This window comes from Equus przewalskii, chromosome 19, assembly GCF_037783145.1.
Source record: "Equus przewalskii isolate Varuska chromosome 19, EquPr2, whole genome shotgun sequence".
In the NCBI taxonomy this organism is placed as follows: Eukaryota; Metazoa; Chordata; class Mammalia; order Perissodactyla; family Equidae; genus Equus; species Equus przewalskii.
Window position 1 is genome coordinate 21,952,574 of NC_091849.1, and position 17,662 is coordinate 21,970,235.

At 38.9% G+C, this 17,662-nt stretch overlaps 2 long non-coding RNA genes across 3 annotated transcripts in view; one reads left to right on the forward strand and one right to left on the reverse strand.

Moving 5' to 3' along the window:
• LOC103546697 (uncharacterized) overlaps positions 1–17,662 on the reverse strand; it is a 113,811-nt gene that overhangs the window by 59,613 nt on the left and 36,536 nt on the right. For both annotated transcript variants that reach the window (XR_011529649.1, XR_543736.2), the window contains one exon: positions 7,730–7,817. This is a non-coding gene — a long non-coding RNA (uncharacterized lncRNA). The remainder of the gene's footprint in view (positions 1–7,729; positions 7,818–17,662) is intronic.
• On the forward strand, positions 8,752–14,257 carry LOC139077279 (uncharacterized). The gene is made up of 2 exons (XR_011529650.1): positions 8,752–8,847; positions 11,562–14,257. It is a non-coding gene; the product is annotated as an uncharacterized lncRNA (long non-coding RNA).

Sequence of the window (17,662 nt, forward strand, 5' to 3'; positions counted from 1 at the left end):
AATTTGGCCTCTCTTTCAGTTGATGGGCTCTGGATTTAAAAATTGGCTAAGTTATAGAAGGCAAGGGATCTTGACTTTTGATTGGAATGGTTGCCTTCAGTCTCCTGATCATCCTTTCTTTAGTTTCTGGATTGTATATGCTGAGCAATACTCCTGCTGGCTGACCATCTATTTTGCCCTCAGAAAGGCTTTTTCTATTAACCTTCTCTATAGCTTTCCGCAGGTCAGTTATCCACGGCTGCCACTCCAGCCTCACTGCCTTTTATGGTAATTGTGTCCACCGTACTGATAATAGTTAAGCACTGCCACCTGGCCTCTTATTTCAGGATTCCGTCATCCACCATTGCTATCAGGAAGCCCACTTCTTTAACAGCATCTCCTATTATACCAGCCCCATGAACAGCCACCACTGGGCTTCTCGATGATGCTGACGTTTCTCTCAGAAGCTCATTTTTTGTGGTTTTGGAACATAGCTCTTCCATGGAACACAGTGAACTGCTGGTTTTCTGGTCTTACATATTACGTACTTTCTAGAACACCCACTATTGTGTGCCTTTTGATCCCTTCTTCTACTCTCTGCCACAGAGGTCCTGGAGCTTTTATTTTACTTCCTTAAATCATCCTTTCTCAAATCTTCTAAAATCCATTCTAGCAGCATGTTAGCACTGTCCCCTGGGACCCCTGTCTCTAGGGAAAGTGCTCACTTTGATCAAATACCCTCAGAATACAATCCTATATGCATCCTTCTGGCTTGCCCTGGTATATGCCAGCTCCATTTTGCACTTCCTTCTGAGTATGGACCACTTAGCAGATCAGCATTTTCCCAGTCAGGGAACATTTGACTTAGCCCTAGTTAATTGTCTGGTGGCCAAGAGGAACTGTGTGGGCAGATGCTGACGGAGGCACGCCTTGTCTTGAAAGGCAGAAGTCTTTTCATTGTCTTCAAGCAAAAAGGGAGAGGCACTAGTCTTGAACAAGAGGAAATGGGCCACTTCTGCAGGCCCAGGGGATTCAGAAGTATCTAAAGATTCAGGAGTCTGAGTGCATTCACTCATCTGTTCCCATCCCAAGTCTCAGGTTGCTGCTCCCTCCCAGTCAGGGCCCTAACCTTGGCAAAGCAGACCTCTTGGGATTTAAAATACAATTTTCTCTATGACACATTCTTCTAATTGCATCCTGGACCTGATCTTCAGTTTTTTCTGCCTCTTTCTGTAGAAGATGAGAACCTTTTTATATACTGCCAAGGAGGTCCTCTAGCTATCACTCTTTGCCTTAAATTGATTAATCTCCCTCATCCTTGCTTCTTCAGTGCATTGATAGCCACCAGTTCCATCATCTCTTATAATTCCTACCTCCCTGGAACCTCTCAAATACCTGGGATATTTCACATGCTTATACATCCCTTCCACTGGTATCCCATCCCAGTTCACCAGTCAGCATTGGTCAAAGTTTTTATAATACACCACTACTTTTCAGGAATTATTAATATTCTATTTACCTGAACTAATAGAGTCCCTGTTGTCAGCAGCCTGGCCGATGATACAGCTCCACAATCACTTTTAGAGTCTGTTTCCTCGGACCGCTCCTGGCACTAAGTGTCTTAAATTGAGAAACAAACACTGAGATAGAGATTTACATTCAGATGGTTTATTGGGGTGTGCTCTCAGAAACACCCGTAACAGAAAGAGGGAAGTAGGATTGCCCAGAAAGAGATGTTGCACTTAGAAGCAGTTGCCACAGAGGCCTCAGATGATCTCACAGAAAGCTCTGAAGCTGAGACGGTCCTATGGAGATGTTCCTAATGGAGGCAAGGGGGCCCAGAATTTCAGTCCTACATGGACCAGTTGTTGAATGCTGCCTGCCTCTTGAGTGAGGGTGCAATATGAGGCAAGAATGCTTCTTTTGGCTGAGGACAATTCCTGGGATAGGAGACAGCTGTGAACTGTCAGCAGGCACCATTCTCCAGCCACTAGGGAAATGAATGCCTCCTCCCTCAAGAGTGAATCTTGGCAGAGCAGCAGTGTCTACTACGGCATCAAGCAACAGGCTACATTTTGCGGCAAGGAAACCAGGTAACCTATGCTAACTGTGCCTCAGGCCGATAGCTGTAGCCCAAAGGGACTTTCACACTCCAATCCCATATGAGATCCCTTATAGTCAATCAAGCAGGGAAAGCTGCCTTGACCTTCATCTTTTCAAAGGAAAGAGTGCCAAGCTTGCCAGAGCAGGGTATATTTTCTTCTGCAGCAAAGTTCTCCCATAATAATTAGAGTCAGAATGGCATAAATCACCTCCAAACAATGGTTATGAACAAACCTTTATATACTATGAGTAACTACCCAGTATATTGCAGTCCTAGTTAACATCCATGATTCCTCTGATCTGGGAGACATAATGGATTCCAGGGGGTTCTGGTAGAGTTGTAAGCCTTTAGCAAGCCAAATGCTCCACATAATTAAATGTAGATTGGGGAGAGTTCTGCCTGCAAATCAGAGTGAAACAGCATAACATATGGTCCGGGTGTCAAATTTAAAAGGATATTTGTGGAAAGAAGTGTGCCTATCTGGAGGCAATTGGCCATAAAGCCCATGAAAAAGAAAATTCTGGAAGAGTTTCAAGGGTAAAACTCAGTGCTGCATAGAAGCAGAGTATTATCCTGAAATTTCCGTCTTCCTCTTCTATCACCTTTTACTCTTCCTTTGCAAATCTATGTAAGCTTCATATGTCTATTCTGTGAGTTTAAATTTTGAAATTTGGAATGTGTACTCCATAATGAAAGGGGAAGAAGAGCCAAGTTTTCAACTCAAGGTTGAGTATGTGCTTATTTGCAATGCAAAATAACTGATAACAGAAGACAGAGAAGGGAAGAGAAAAACAAAAGTTTCCCACTTAGATTTAGTGCAGATATTTTCACTCATAAAAGTGTGCTTATCATTGATTTTAAAAACACACAAACAATTAGAAAAACAAAAAGGTTCAAAACTTTAAGTGAAAACCCTCAAGAACAAAGGGGTTTTGCTCATTCATTGCAAACAAGGTTAACCCTCTTGCAAATGGAAAATGGGAGACCACTGTCTTCCCAAGCATGAAAACTCGGAATTTCCTACTTCCTTCTTCACTCTCAGAAAATGACATGAAGCTTATACAGAATTTTTCAGGAAAAAAATGAAGCTACTGGCTGGAATTTTCTCCACTTCTTGTCTCTAAACCTTTTTCCCACCTGTTATAACAACGGAGAGTTTCTCCATCCAATAACCAATCTTTCAGACTGTGGTCCATTTCCCATCCCCTACAAAATTCTCAGAAATTTGGTACTAGTAATTATGCTTTTTCTTTCCTGTGCTCTTGTTTTTCTTCTCTCTCCACTAGAAGCTTTCAATCAGCAAGTGAATGTGTTACTTGCTCTGCACTAGCTGTTTCTATATTTTCATCTTACACTGACTCTCCAGCTTACACCCATATAGTTTCCTCTCTCACGGCTGAAAGGGCTCTTGCTGAGATCATCAATAATTTTTATGTTGCTAAATTATCTTTTCTGAGCTTGTAGTAGATTTTTTTCCCTGTTGACTAATCCCTACCTCTTTGATTTTCTTGTCATTAAGAGCTCTTGATCTTTCTCTTTCTTCTTTGGCCACTTATCCTCTACACAACTTTTTTTTGTTTGTGTGAAGACGATTAGCCCTGAGCTAACATCTGTTGCCAGTCTTCCTCTTTTTGCTTGAGGATGATGGTCCCTGAGCTAACATCCATGCCAATCTTCCTCTACTTTGTATGTGGGATGCTGCCACAGCACGGCTTGATGAGTGGTGCTAGGTCCATGCCCAAGATCCAAACCTGTGAACTCCTGGCCACTAAAACAGAATGTGCAAACTTAACCACTATGCCACCATGATGGCCCTCTACTCAACTTTTAAATGTTGTCATTCCTCAAGATTTGACCCTAGTCTCTCTTCCCATCTTCCTTTTTTCCTGTCTCCTTAAGTCAGCTCATTGTTAAGTCTTCGATAGCTATTGCTGCATAAAACATAGCAATGAAATATCAGTGGCATACACCTTGCCAGCGCATCTGTAGGTCACTCAGACTCCAGCTAGTCTGGACTGGACTGGACTTGATTTGTCTTCAAGTTGCAAGTTGGCTCCAGGTCTGCTGACATCTTTCATACTCCTTGGAGCAACAGCTCACCAAGATTGGTGAAAGGCTGTAGTGCAATAAGACAAGCCCAATTGCATAAGCTCATTTCAAGCCTCTGACTATGTTGCATATGCTAACATGCCATTGGCCAAAGCAAGTCACATGGCAAGCCCTAAGACTAGGAACCAGGAAGTAATTCCTTTCACGGTGGAGGGGAGGAAGTGGATGTTTTATGAATAGTGATCTAATCTTCTATATTAGCTATATGTTTACAACTAATGACTCTCAATATTTATATCTCCATCTTAGAATTTCCTCTTAACTCTTGACCTATATATGCAGTCGTCTACTTGATGTCTCCAATTTTTTTTTTCACAGGTACTTCAACATTAACATATTCAAACTTCATCATCTTCTTTGTCAGATTTCCTCTTCCTTCATGATTCCCTAGCTCAATGAATAACACGACCATTCACCAAGTTGTATGACGCAGCCAGCTAGGAATATCCTCAATATCTTCTTCTCCTTAACTAGGCCCAAGAAAATATGATTAATCAACAATTTACATCCTCTTTAAACCCAAAAATATCTTCTCTTTAATCTCCAGACCCACATACAACTTCAAGCAACCATCATTTCTTGGCTGGATTAGAGCAATTGCCTCCTGACTACTAACCCCACATCAACATTGTTCCAACAAACCCAAATCCGTTCTCAACAATGTGCCCTGACAGATCTTCAAACAGGAGTTATTTTCATTGATTCTGCCCACTGACTCTACATACACAGATACACACACACACACACACACAAATCCTTTCAATAACTTCAACAGCCTCCTTTTGCGTCTCTTCCTTTGTTTTACTTTGTGTTCCACTGTACTCATCCTTCTTCTGTTTCTAGAAAAGTTCATGTTTTTTCTTGCTCAGGGCCTTCACCTATGCTGTTCCATCTTTTATTTTATTATTATTTTTTTTTGAGGAAGATTTGAGCTAACTACTGCCAATCCTCCTCTTTTTGCTGAGGAGCACTGGCCCTGAGCTAACATCCATGCCCATCTTCCTCTACTTTATACATGTGACACCTACCACAGCATGGCTTTTGCCAAGTGGTGCCATGTCCGCACCCAGGATCCGAACCGGTGAAACCCGGGCCGCTGAGAAGTGGAACGTGTGAACTTAACCGCTATGCCACTGGGTCAGGCCTATTTTTTTTTTATTATTATTACTGTTATTTTTTAAGATTGGCCTTCAGCTAACAAGTTGCAAATCTTCCTCTTTTTTCTTTTCTTTTTCTCCCCAAAGCCCCAGTACATAGTTGTACATCATGGTTGCAAGTCATTCTAGTTCTTCCATGTGGGACGCCACCACAGCGTGGCCTGGTGATCAGTCTTAGGTCTGCACCAAGAATCCTAACCAGCAAACCCCATGCCACTGAAGTGGAGCATGTGAACTTAACCACTCAGCCACAGGGCCGGCCCCTGTTCCATTTTTTAGAATGACTATTTTCTCCTGTTTCACCAAGCTGTTTGTTTATCCTTCAAAGGTCATCTCATAAGTTATTCTACTTACTGTGTAATCTCATTGCATTCTGCACTTCTTCTAGACTCTTAGGAAAATTGTGACTAAATTATCAATTGTGTTGTTTATTCCACCCCTACCCATCTGCACTCTTCTTCTAGAAATAGAATGCAAGGCTCATTTGAGCAAATACCATGTCTCTCTTGTTCATTCTGTATCTCTAGCACCCGGTGCCTAAAGCAGTTCCTGGTACCTAATAAATAATTGATTAATAGTATTTATTGATTTATTGAACAAATGAATAAATCCTTGATTATCACTGAGCCTTAGTGTTAAAATGATCCTTAAAGGGACCTTGAAGTAATCTCCTGTAGTCCTTAGTCTTATGTCTAAATTTTCTCTGGATCCTTCCTCCATGTAATTCTAAGGAAATTAAAGCAATTTCCTGATATTATTAAATCAGCTAGTTTTTGCACAGTTGGAGTCCAGAACTCCTGGTTTATTTATACATGCTATCTATAGAAATTCAAAACCCATGCTTCCTTAGAACTTAAAGGTTAAAATCAACATTATAAATACAAGTCTTTAAGTTCACAATATCCTTAGAGTAAGCAGTATTGTATAAATTAAATGAAAAAGTAATATCATTAAAAGAATCAAAAGACAAGCCACAGACTAGGAGAAAAATATTCCAAAATATGCTACAGATAAAGGAACGTATCCATAATATACAAAGAACTCTTAAAACTCAATAATAAGAAAACAAACAACCCTGTTAAAAAGTGGGCAAAGGACCTGAACAGATACCTCACCAAAAAAGACATACAGATGGAAATAAGTGTATTACAAGATGCTCAACATCATACGTCATCAGGGTTTTGCAAATTAAAATGCCAGTGAGATATCACTACATACCTATTAGAATGGCCAAAATCCAAAACGTTGACAGTAGCGAATGTAGGCAATAATGTGGGGCAACAGGAACCCCCATTCATTGCTGCTGGGAGTGCAAAATGCTACAGCCACTTTGGAAAACAGTTGGCATTTTTTTGTGGAATTGAACATATGTGTACCATACAATCCAGCAATCATGCTATGTGATATTTAATCAAATGAATTTAAAACTTATGTCCACACAAGGGCCGGCCCCGTGGCCAAGCAGTTAAGTCCGCACGCTCTGATTCTGCGGCCCAGGGTTTCACCAGTTCAGATCCTGGGCACGGACATAGCACCACTCATCAAGCCATGTTAAGGCAGCATCCCACATGCCACAACTAGAAGGACCCACAACTAAAAATATACAACTATGTACCAGGGGCCTTTGGGGAGAAAAAGGAAAAATAAAATCTTTAAAAAAAAACAATGTCCACACAAAAACCTGCGCACAAATGTTTATAGCAGCTTTACTCATAATTGCCAGAATTTGGAAGGTTTCAATTAGTGAATGGATGAACTGTGGCACATCCATAAAATGAAAGGTTATTCAGTGATAAAAACATATAACTATCAAGCCACAGAAAAAAATGGAGCAAACTTAAATGGATATTGCTAAGTGAAAAAAGCCAACCGGAAAGCTTACATACTTTATGATTCCAACTATGTGACATTCTGGAAAAGGCAAAACTATGGAGACAGTAAAAAGATGAGTGGTTGCCAGGGATTCTCAGAAAGGGGGAGAGGAATGAATAGGCGAAGCGTAAGGGATTTTTAGGGTGGTGAAATTATTCTGTAGGGTACTATAATGGTGGATGTATGCTGTTATACATTTTTCAAAACCTACAGATTGTACAATACTGAGTCAACCCTTTTGTAAATTATGAACATTAGTTAACAATAATGTATCAGTATTGGCTCATCAATTGTAATGATGTGCCGCATTAGATGTTGATAACAGGAAAAACCGTGCGGAGGGTGGCAATGAAAGAGAATATTGGAAGTCTTTCAGCCCAGTTTTTCTATAAACTTAAAAATGCTCTGAAAAATTGTCTATTAATAACAAAAAAAAGATGTAGGAAACACTCATATTGTAAGTAGTCTGTAATTAACACAGGGGGGAAGAAAAGAAATTCTTTACCACCTAGCACAGAGGTTGCTGTGGTCCAAATGGGCTTCATAAATTAGCAGCATATTGAGCTGGAATCACGAACAATGGATGTGGAAGTAGCCTGGAGAAAACAAAGCGTGATAAAAACGGTTGGTTAAAAATAAAAGTAATATAATCATCATTCTCTACGGTTGGTAAATAAATTAAAGATAAGATACTGAGAATTTTGTCATCAATTTACTTTCAAGACGACTGTTCAGTTTCCAAGTGGCGGTCCTTAACTAATTTTTTCTTGCTCCCATTGAATTCTTTTGTAAGACGGTGGACAGATGCTTAGCAGCTGTTGCTGTATGTCAGGAAGCAGCTTTATAACTCTGTCTCCCAATGAAATAAATACAAACTGTAGGTAATAGAAGTTCCAGTTCTCCCGTCAGTGGTATGTACTGGGAATGTTATAATGGCTACCACCTGATATATGTAGAAAGGAAGCAAGTACGAAAATGTTCCATGCACCTCATGCCTTTCTGAAAAATGATCGCTTTCCCCCAAGACATATGGGGGAAACAACTGCTTTCCTGAATGTGTAATGTCTCAGGGTACAGACGAAGCCAGTCGGCTTGACAGATAACAGCAAGGAGAGAAATATATGAACATTTCTCTTTGGGCCAAGAAGCAATAATGTGTCTTACTAGAGTTACTGCCTCTATTAAAACTAGATACATGATATTAATTGTGTTACTACAGGAGAGAGAAACAAGGGCTGGAGCACAGCTCCAAAACAGCATGGCAACTGTCACTTCCCAGTTCAGCCTTTTCTAATTAAGTCCCAATGGGGTCTCCTGTTCTTTTCAGTAATGTGCACTTCTCAGGATAAATGATATTTAAACACGTGGAAATATCCCTGCCTCCAAATTGGTCACCAGTTCAAATTCTTGCTAGATGGTAGTGACGGCAAATTAGTGCACACTTCTCTGAGGTCTGTTTGTTTCCCAGTGAGCGATTGTGAATTAATAGGTTCTCTCTGCCTCATCAGAGCAGACCATGGCTACAGGTAAGACCGAAGTCAGCAGAGGGCAAGACAGAACAACACCAGCCATACGGAGTGACATAGAAAATTCAATCTGGGAGGAACCAACATCACAACCAGAATGGTAGCTGTCTGTTTGCCATTTTCGTAGTTTTCAATTTAGCTGGTTTGAGGGCAAGGGGTTCTCTATACCTTGAAAACCTCCAGCCAAGTCTAATATTTTTTATGCGAGGTCTCAGAATATTGAGAGGGAATATGCGTCTGTCTATTCTGTTGGCTCCCCTCCGTGGCTGTGCCTCTTCGCTCAGCTGTGTCTACCTTGTGTGTTTACAGTTCTTTATTTGCTTCCAGTGTCAATCTAGTCTTCTCAGCCCTAGTACTCAAACACCTTTTAGTACTCATTTCTCTTTTCCTGGACTTTCTCTGAGCTTATTACATTTCCGAAGACAGAAAACAAACAAAATTGTATCTGAAACTGAAAACCACAAAAACTGGTAAAACATATCACAATAATACTTTCTTTGTACCTTTTTCTCAAGCTTTGAGTTTCTAAAGATAAAAATTGCACTTTTGAAAAGGAAAAGTCTATGAGTTTATAAATATAGAATTAAAGTTAACCAATTAGATTATAAAGAAAAGCTGCCAGTTCCAGCAGAAAACAATCTATGAGGATTGATTTAATAATTGTTATGTCCAATTGGGGACATATCTGATTTGAGCCAGAGGTGAATTGCTGATCTAGAAGGAAAAGCCGCATGCCTCATTCACCTGGCCGTGTTCATTCCCCAGAGCCTTGCTCACTTCCCTGTGCACTGTTAATAAAAGAAGTGAGCCCTGGGAGGACATCTATTTTACTACGCTATTATTCCATAGGGTAGTGTCCTAGGTTAGTTAATAAAGCTTCATTAACAATTGCTAGCAGAGCCCCTCAAGCTTTCCAAGAATTCATTTTACAAGAATGGAAAGAACATCACAATTTCCCCCCATATCCAATTTCAAATACCCTAAAGCAAAGAATAAGAAGTTGGAAACACAAAAAGGTATATGCTGTCTTTTGCAATGTCAAAAACAGTCCTTCTAGGGGTCACCGTTAGTTACCGAACAACCAGTGTGGGATTAAAAGTGCTGCCATTTGAAAAGTGCGTCTTTGTCCTGTGGAGCACAGCACTCGATCACACAGCTTATGGGAAGCATCCACAGTTTTCGCCCTGGATGTTCTAAATGTCACACAAAGGTAGTAAGGAATTTTTCTTAAAGCCCCTGATATAAGCACAATGGGGTTGTTGTGCCCCACTTTATTGTCGCCATTTATTTAATGCCGGCACCGTATTTGCTAGGGTGAATACAATGCATACTTGCTTGGCACGTGTTTGAAACTTTCATTCAGAGAGCCTGATGATTATTAACACATGTTGTCTCAATAATTAAGAGGTAACTAGGTCATTAAGAACTCATTAATCTTCAGAATTTTTTTATCCCACAGGATCATGTGAGGAGGTAGAACAGGAAAAAATATTCTTTACTTTTCCACTGGAAATGAAATAAAAGCCATATGATAATGGATTTGGAAGGTAGACCTATGCTTCATTCAGTTTATATTTCATCTGAAGAGTTCCTTAGTATTTTAGAGTATGGTCTTTCATTTTGTTTATAAAGATGTATCTTCTAACAACCACCCAGATATAAATGTTTCTGTTAAATACGTATTGGAGTTGGCAAAAAAAGTTATAATTTTTCCGCTTTAGCTTTGTCTACACTTGAGCGATAAAAACATTAGGTATTCCTTGTCAACTCCGTGTCCTTCTCCCAATGCTCCTCATCCTTGCATGCCTTCTCGCCTCTTTTCCTTTTTACGGATTTCCTTTCCTTCCACCAATCTCTCTCTCTCTCTTTTTTCTCCTGACTATCTCCAACTTCTCCACCAAGATGCAAGGCCATTACACTGCTTTAAAGTATAAGATCTTATTTCCTGAAGCATTGCACAACTGGAAGTCTAAGATTTCTTAGCATCAAGAACAAAGACTTTCATTTTGTAAAATACTTAGTCCTAAGCGATCCTCTCTCTTATTGAGCTGAGAATTTCAGCATCTTGCTGAAGGCTTAAAGCCGTTCAAACCAGGCAGTGCAGTAGAAAGAAAAACTCACAATATTTTCCTGTAGAAGGTTTTTAATGAAATAATGATCTTCGAAGATGTGAGCCTGACAGCTCGGGAGACAGAGATACTCTCATTAGCCAAAGGGCCAGCATAGCGTGGGTCAGCAGCAGGACACCAGCCTGTACTTCTGGCTTGAGGCAAATCGGCTCCAGTGAAAGTTCAGTCTTGCTCTTCACCCCGTCTGCTGAGCCCAGGCAGCAGAGCCCCGATTAGTACCAGCTGTGAGGGCGAGCTTTCTGATGGAGAGATGGTTCAACTCAAAGCTGAGCTGACTATCCAGCGTGATGCAACAAAGCATCATTAGGCTATAAAATCTCCGTGCTCCCACCATCCTAATCAAGCCCCAATCAAAGATACACCCAGCAGCCCATTACTTACTTCTTTGTCATCTCTTTTGCCCAACATCAATAATGAAACTACAAATCAAGTCAGCCCGGTGTGCTATTCTGACGAAGCAAAAAGAAAAAAGCTTGTCCTCTTATACTTCATAGTTCAAATTTGATTTTTGAAGGAGATAGTTTTCTCTAATAAACACATATGATTTTACAAAAGTCATTAAGAAACAAGTGCCTGATGCTTTCTTAGTTCACACATTAGACAGTAGTATTTGGAAAATAATTCACTTTTACAGAAAATTTACTAAAATTCGCTGTATTTCACACCTCTATTTCTGAACTTCCAGGGAAAGCCGATAAAAAGACACACAATGACAGTCAAATAGAAGATCATCATTCTACTACAATGTGGATCACGCCACCTGCACAACCATATGCCTCAGTAGCAGTCAACTTTCCAAAACGAGGCCAAGATTGGTATCACCATTGTTTCCTTAGGCTATTGGTATTAGTGTTAAATAACTAATGAGCATATCTCATTTGGAAGAAAACCTGAGGCTGTGTCAGGATGTCTAGTAGTAACTTCAGTGTACATGAAAGTGATTGCAAACCACATAAATATAGCTCAAGAAATCCACCACAAATGTATTCCTAAATTAACTGCTTATCTAGATCCTTCCAAAATGCTCACAGCCACCTCAGCACCAGCCAACGTGAGGGGAAATGTAGTGGAAGGGGACTCAGAATGGAATATTTCACTTTTCAAATTTTATGACTATATGACCATGTTAAATATCTAAGGTCTTGGAAGGGTCTGATGTAAGAGTAGGCACTAAAGCCTAAGCTTCTTAATTTTATAGCAGATTTGCTTCTGATATTTTGGTATATTTGGAAGCTCTATACTGTGGTCATTCCAGAAATTTCAATTTAAATGTGACAGATCTGTTGACTTTTCAAGTATGCCAAGCATTCTTGTTGATAAGTACTCGTTTCTCATCTCAAAAATTGAAATTTGTGGAGGCACTGATGCCAAGGCTCCAAAAAATAGACTTCTCAGGCCAATTCTAATCCTGTCAGGGGGAATTTGGGAAGCCATGTACCATTACCATGTAGATAACGCCAGACTGACCTGTAACCTCGAAAACTAGCTAGATCTTCTGGGGCGTCTTGTGGGAAAAACTATAGACGGTACATAGAAGGAGGAAGATCTTGCTAGGGGAGCTTCATAAACACTTAGAAGCCAGCAGTAGGCAGAAGTCCTCGAAGATGGAATGGTATCCAGGAGGTCTCAGAGGGCCTGGGAGTGAGTTGTCAGTGTCTGGGCAGCACAATAGAGCATGGAATCAGGTGAGTCTTGTAGGAGAACAAAGAATTGGGCACATGAAGTTGGAACTAGTAAACAAGTATGGCCTCTGGTCCCCAAAGATTCTCCTCCCAAGACAAGAAGTCTGCCACAGGAAAGTAGACAGGACCCTATTAACAGAACTGGAATTACAACACAAACGTGGGACTCAATTTTACTCCAGGTTCAGTCACTGTCTCCCTATTTGAGTCTCCTATGCCTGAATCTCTGCCTTATGAGCCCACATAGCATCCCATTTCTACAACGCCACTGGACAGGGGTTCTGACTTTTTCCTATTAATTCATTTATTAATCAAGAAGGATGTATTTAAATGCTTGTTATGCCAGGCTCAGTTTTAGTTACAAAATCCCTAACACTTGGAGTTTATAATCTAGTGAAAAGGCATGAAAATAAGAATAAGATAAATAAATCATTTCAGATGTTGGTAAGTGCTATGAGGAAAATAGCAGTAATAGCATAAGGTACATCCATGGTGGGGGAATTACTTTCTCTAGGGTGATGACGAGGAAAGATGTCCACGAGGAAGTAAAATTTAAGCCAAGACCTGAGTGATGAGAGTCAGCTACACAATGGTCTAAGGGGAGAGTGTTTCAGACAAGAGAATCAACAAATGCAAAATCTCTGGCCCTTGGCATGTTTCAGAGACAGAAAGACTAAATATATAGCAAACGATGCATAAAGTGATGGGAGATAAGTGTAGAGAAGGAGGCACGGCATCAAATTACCTAGATACCAAGTTAAGAAATAGACACTTTATTTTAACTGACTCGGGAGTCATTGAATGTTTTAAAGCAGGAATGTAATGGAAACCTATTTATTCTTCAAAATGATTGCTCTAACTTCCACAAGAAAAATGTCAACATTCCTCTCTCTATTTCCCATGTCTGGGTGTTCCCCTTGATTTTTCCTTAAATCCTTCTAGATAATCTCCCTCAACCTGATGAACCCACTCAGCCAGTTCTCTCTGGTTTGGATTTTGTCCTATTGCAAACCAGGCCCAGTTCTGATACTGTAAAGAAATTCCTGAGTGGCCAGAGAACCAGTAGATGAAGGACCCAGCCCAGTACAGTGCTGGATGGCATCTGTTTTCCACTGAGAATTTTGGCAAACCCAAATTTCTTTGGAGGGAAAATACGGTAATTTCTTGTTTGGATTTCCAAACAAATTTGACATACCCAGAGATCTTTATCTAACACTAAAGTAGGGGGTCACTGGCTGCCATATATAAATTTTTTATTAAAAAATTAAAATGTAACAAAATCCACAGAACACAGCAACTGTAATAAACATCATTTAATATTCTTTATTTTAAGGGATGTCTCAGAATCTTGCAATAGCACATAGTTATAATTATGAACATCACTGTCAACTAAAATAAGACTGGATTCATGGAAATGCATAGAGTTTATAATCTCAGCGATAACAATAATGACGAAAACCCAAAAACTCCTAGATCTTTGTGTGAATAAATCAAGTTTTTCAAAACTTATTCCTTTGGGATTCATAGGATGTCAAAAGCTCTGTTGATAAGTACAAAGGGAGCAGAAAATGAAGCGTTTTAATCTGCCAGTTTCATATGAAAATAAAATAGATTCTGAAACTTTAAAATGCCTAGATTTTTTGGGTAATGATGATGGGGCATGGTTTAGTCTTAACAAATTACTAACAATAATATAAAAGGAAAAATGACAGTGAATATATATTAACAAGATGTCAAATTTTTTCAGGGTTAGAATATTGAGCTCAAGCCAACAAAAACCCAAAGCCAAATTAGAGGAAGACCAAAAAGGTAAAATGCAGCCTCCCTAAAGCCAGAATGGAGTATTGGGTTGAACAATATGTATAAAGAATTAATGTTTTATACTCTCTGAACAGCAGGCTAATCCTATCAGGAACAAGTATTGATTTACATTTCACATCTAACTTTCTTAGCTTCTGTCAAATTTAATGAATGTTGATGCAGATATTGATTTCCCCAGCAAAAGGAAATTAACAGGACATTGTCCAATTTTGACCTTTACTTAATGAACCATGTATACATCAAAAGCCTTTTAGAACATGTTGTTGATCGGCCACCAAGCTTCAAAAGCAGTGTTAGATACTAAAAAAAAGAAATCAGACTTTTAATGATCCCCCAAACTCATAATTACTATAGAAACAGGGCTCAACAGAAATAAAAAGGAAGCAGTTCCCTTGCCACAATCTAAGCAATGAGAAATCTTCAGTGGCTTGCAGAATGTGGAAAATAGGATATGTCTACTTATAATTCAAATACCATCTTTTACAAGCCCCTAAGGGAAGTTTATTTAATAGCAAGCCTAAATAAAAACTCTGGCTGTGTACCTTTATGTCTAAAAATAAGTTCCAGCACATGTTTGTTTAAATCGGTGCTACTGGAAAAAGCTTGACTTTAATTGCGATGTCCTTTTGGGCAAAAATTCAGCTCCAGGTCATCGAAAGAAATCACATGCATTTCTGTTGAGCTGCTGCTTCTAATTATTTCATTTCTTTGTTCTCCAATGTGCACTTTGTCTGGAGGATCAAAATGCATGGAAATCATCAAATGAATGTCTGGATCCTCTGAATAAATGTCCTTATAATCTAAACTAAGTACAGAAGGTAAAGAGTTGAAATCAAATGTTCCATTTCAGGTCACATCTTGTTAGTATAAACTCCAAGAAGCTTCCAAATTTTGTGGTATATTGTATCATTATAGTTTTTTATATCAAAGTGCTCAAAGCAGTAGCTATTACTAAAGCTTGAATATAAATGAGTGATAATGATATTTGTTGTAACAAGATTCTGATAGCCCAAAGTGTAAGTTATTGATACAGGACTTTCTATAATTTTTGTTGAATTAATAAACTTTGAAGCTCTTTGCAACTGTCTGCTTGACATCTCCCCTTGTTTAAATTGTGGATTTCTCAAACTGAAGAGGTCCGAGGGCAAATGGAGTTCAGAGGCATTATGAAACTGACCAAAGAAAAGAGAAATAGAAAGTGGTAGAAAGGAGACCAGATCCAAGTGACAGGTCATACGTAATGCAGGCACACATCAAGAGTCATAATAGGACAGAGGCCATTATCTACTTTGCAGAAATGTTCAAATGAGTTCCATGACTACTGAACAACGCTAGTTTCTTTAAAATTTATGAAAAAATATTCAAGTCATATATGGTTTTCAGATATATATCACCTGAAATAATCTATACCTGTAAATTAAATTTGGTGTAAACATGTCCTTTCCCTAAATAAATCTATTTGGTCGGTGTATATATTATTCTGCATCCCAAGCTACAGTAGAAAGTGGCCTAGTGAGACTTTTATAAATATTTCTGATTATACTATAATCCTGACTATAAGAAAATATTGAGGAAATGTCAGCTTTCTTAGGTTCTCTTAAGTATTTTTTTTCTGCTAATTTTATAGCTTAAGTCCAATCATGACTTTTATTTTTTTGTTTGCTGAGGAAGATTTGCCCTAAGCTATCATCTGTTGCCAATTTTCCTCTTTTTACTTGAAGAAGATTTGCCCTGAGCTAACATTTGTGCCAATCTTCCTCTATTTTGTATTTGGGTCGCTGCCACATCATGGCCACCAAAGAGTAGGGTAGGTCCACGCCTGGGAACCAAACCTGGGCTACAAAGGCAGAGTGTGCCAAACTTAACCACTAGGCCAAGCGGCCAGCCCATATGACTTCTTTTTAAAGTCTGATTTATAATCTAAAATCCATGTAATAAATGTAGATGCACTTGAAAACAGAAGGGAGGAGATGGATATCTTTTACGACTTCATATAGCAAACAGATTCTTAAAATTTTATCAGAAAATTCTTTTAAGTAAAAGATTTATAATCAAGACATTAGCCTGATTTCGGGGTCAAATCCCATCTCTGCCTTCTCCCTTTATCTAATACTTACTTCAGCTGTGTGAAAATAGTTGAGGTCAGTGATTCTTAGCTAAGAAATTCCAGTCTGTATCTTGAACCATATTCCCTTCAATTAGATTCCATTACATTTCCTAAAAAGTAGATAAAAAGAGTATTTCTATGTGGGTGAGAGATATTAAGCAATAGAGACAAATCATCAAATGAAGTTTTGGAATATTTCTTTTTAAAAGTCTTAAAAATAGGTTAGGAAGTCACACAGGATGGTAAAATGGTGGTCTCTCCCAAAGAAAGGAGTGGGCTTCTTGAGATTCTTTCCGGTTAAGTGAGACTATAATTTTATTTCTTAAATGCCCTAGCAATGTGTAAAGACCCTTTAAGAGCTGTGGGGTTGGGAATGATTTTATTTTTATACTAATAATACATTGTAGTCACATGATGTTCTTCCCTCTAAGGATCTTGAAGAGCTTTCTTGACATTTTCTGCTTAGCTTTCCTTGCATTTCTCAGAAGCACGCATAAGGCACATGCTATTATCCACATTGTAGGCACAGCAAAGTAGAGTGCCTAGGGATTAAAAATAAAATGAATGGATTTATACTTATAAATCTTGAATATTCAAATTAACAAAAGATCTGTTGTACTTCTACTAAGGCAGAATTTACACAGAAGGTAGCTGCACATAATACTAGGTCTTTGAGAGGAAAAGAGAAAAAACTCACATTTTTGGAGAGAGTTGCCTAGAATCTTACATATGGTACTGGCTCACTATGGGTAGCTCATGGATCCCAGGGTGATTCTGAAGGCAGCTTTCAGGGAAAAAACCCAAATCAAAACCCATGGATGGTCCAAGTTCTGTGTAGTATAGATTCCGTTTATCCCAACTAGTTATTTTGTTGTATACATAAAGCTGTAATTTTTTAAGTCCCACAAAAATGTATTAAGCAGAAAAGAAGGCATGGAAAAAATATGACTGACAACATAAGGCCAAATTCTGGTGAAGAAGATCTATTTTTGCTTGGATGTGCCACACATTATAACTCAAATGATGTATTTCATCCTCACAATAACCCTCATATAGATGTAGAAATTGAGGTTCAAACAGTCAGAGAATTCTACGAAAATCATGAGCATTTATAGACAGAGAAGGTTTTTGCCTAGTTTTCTTTCTCTCTTCCAAATCAAACATAAAATTTTCAAA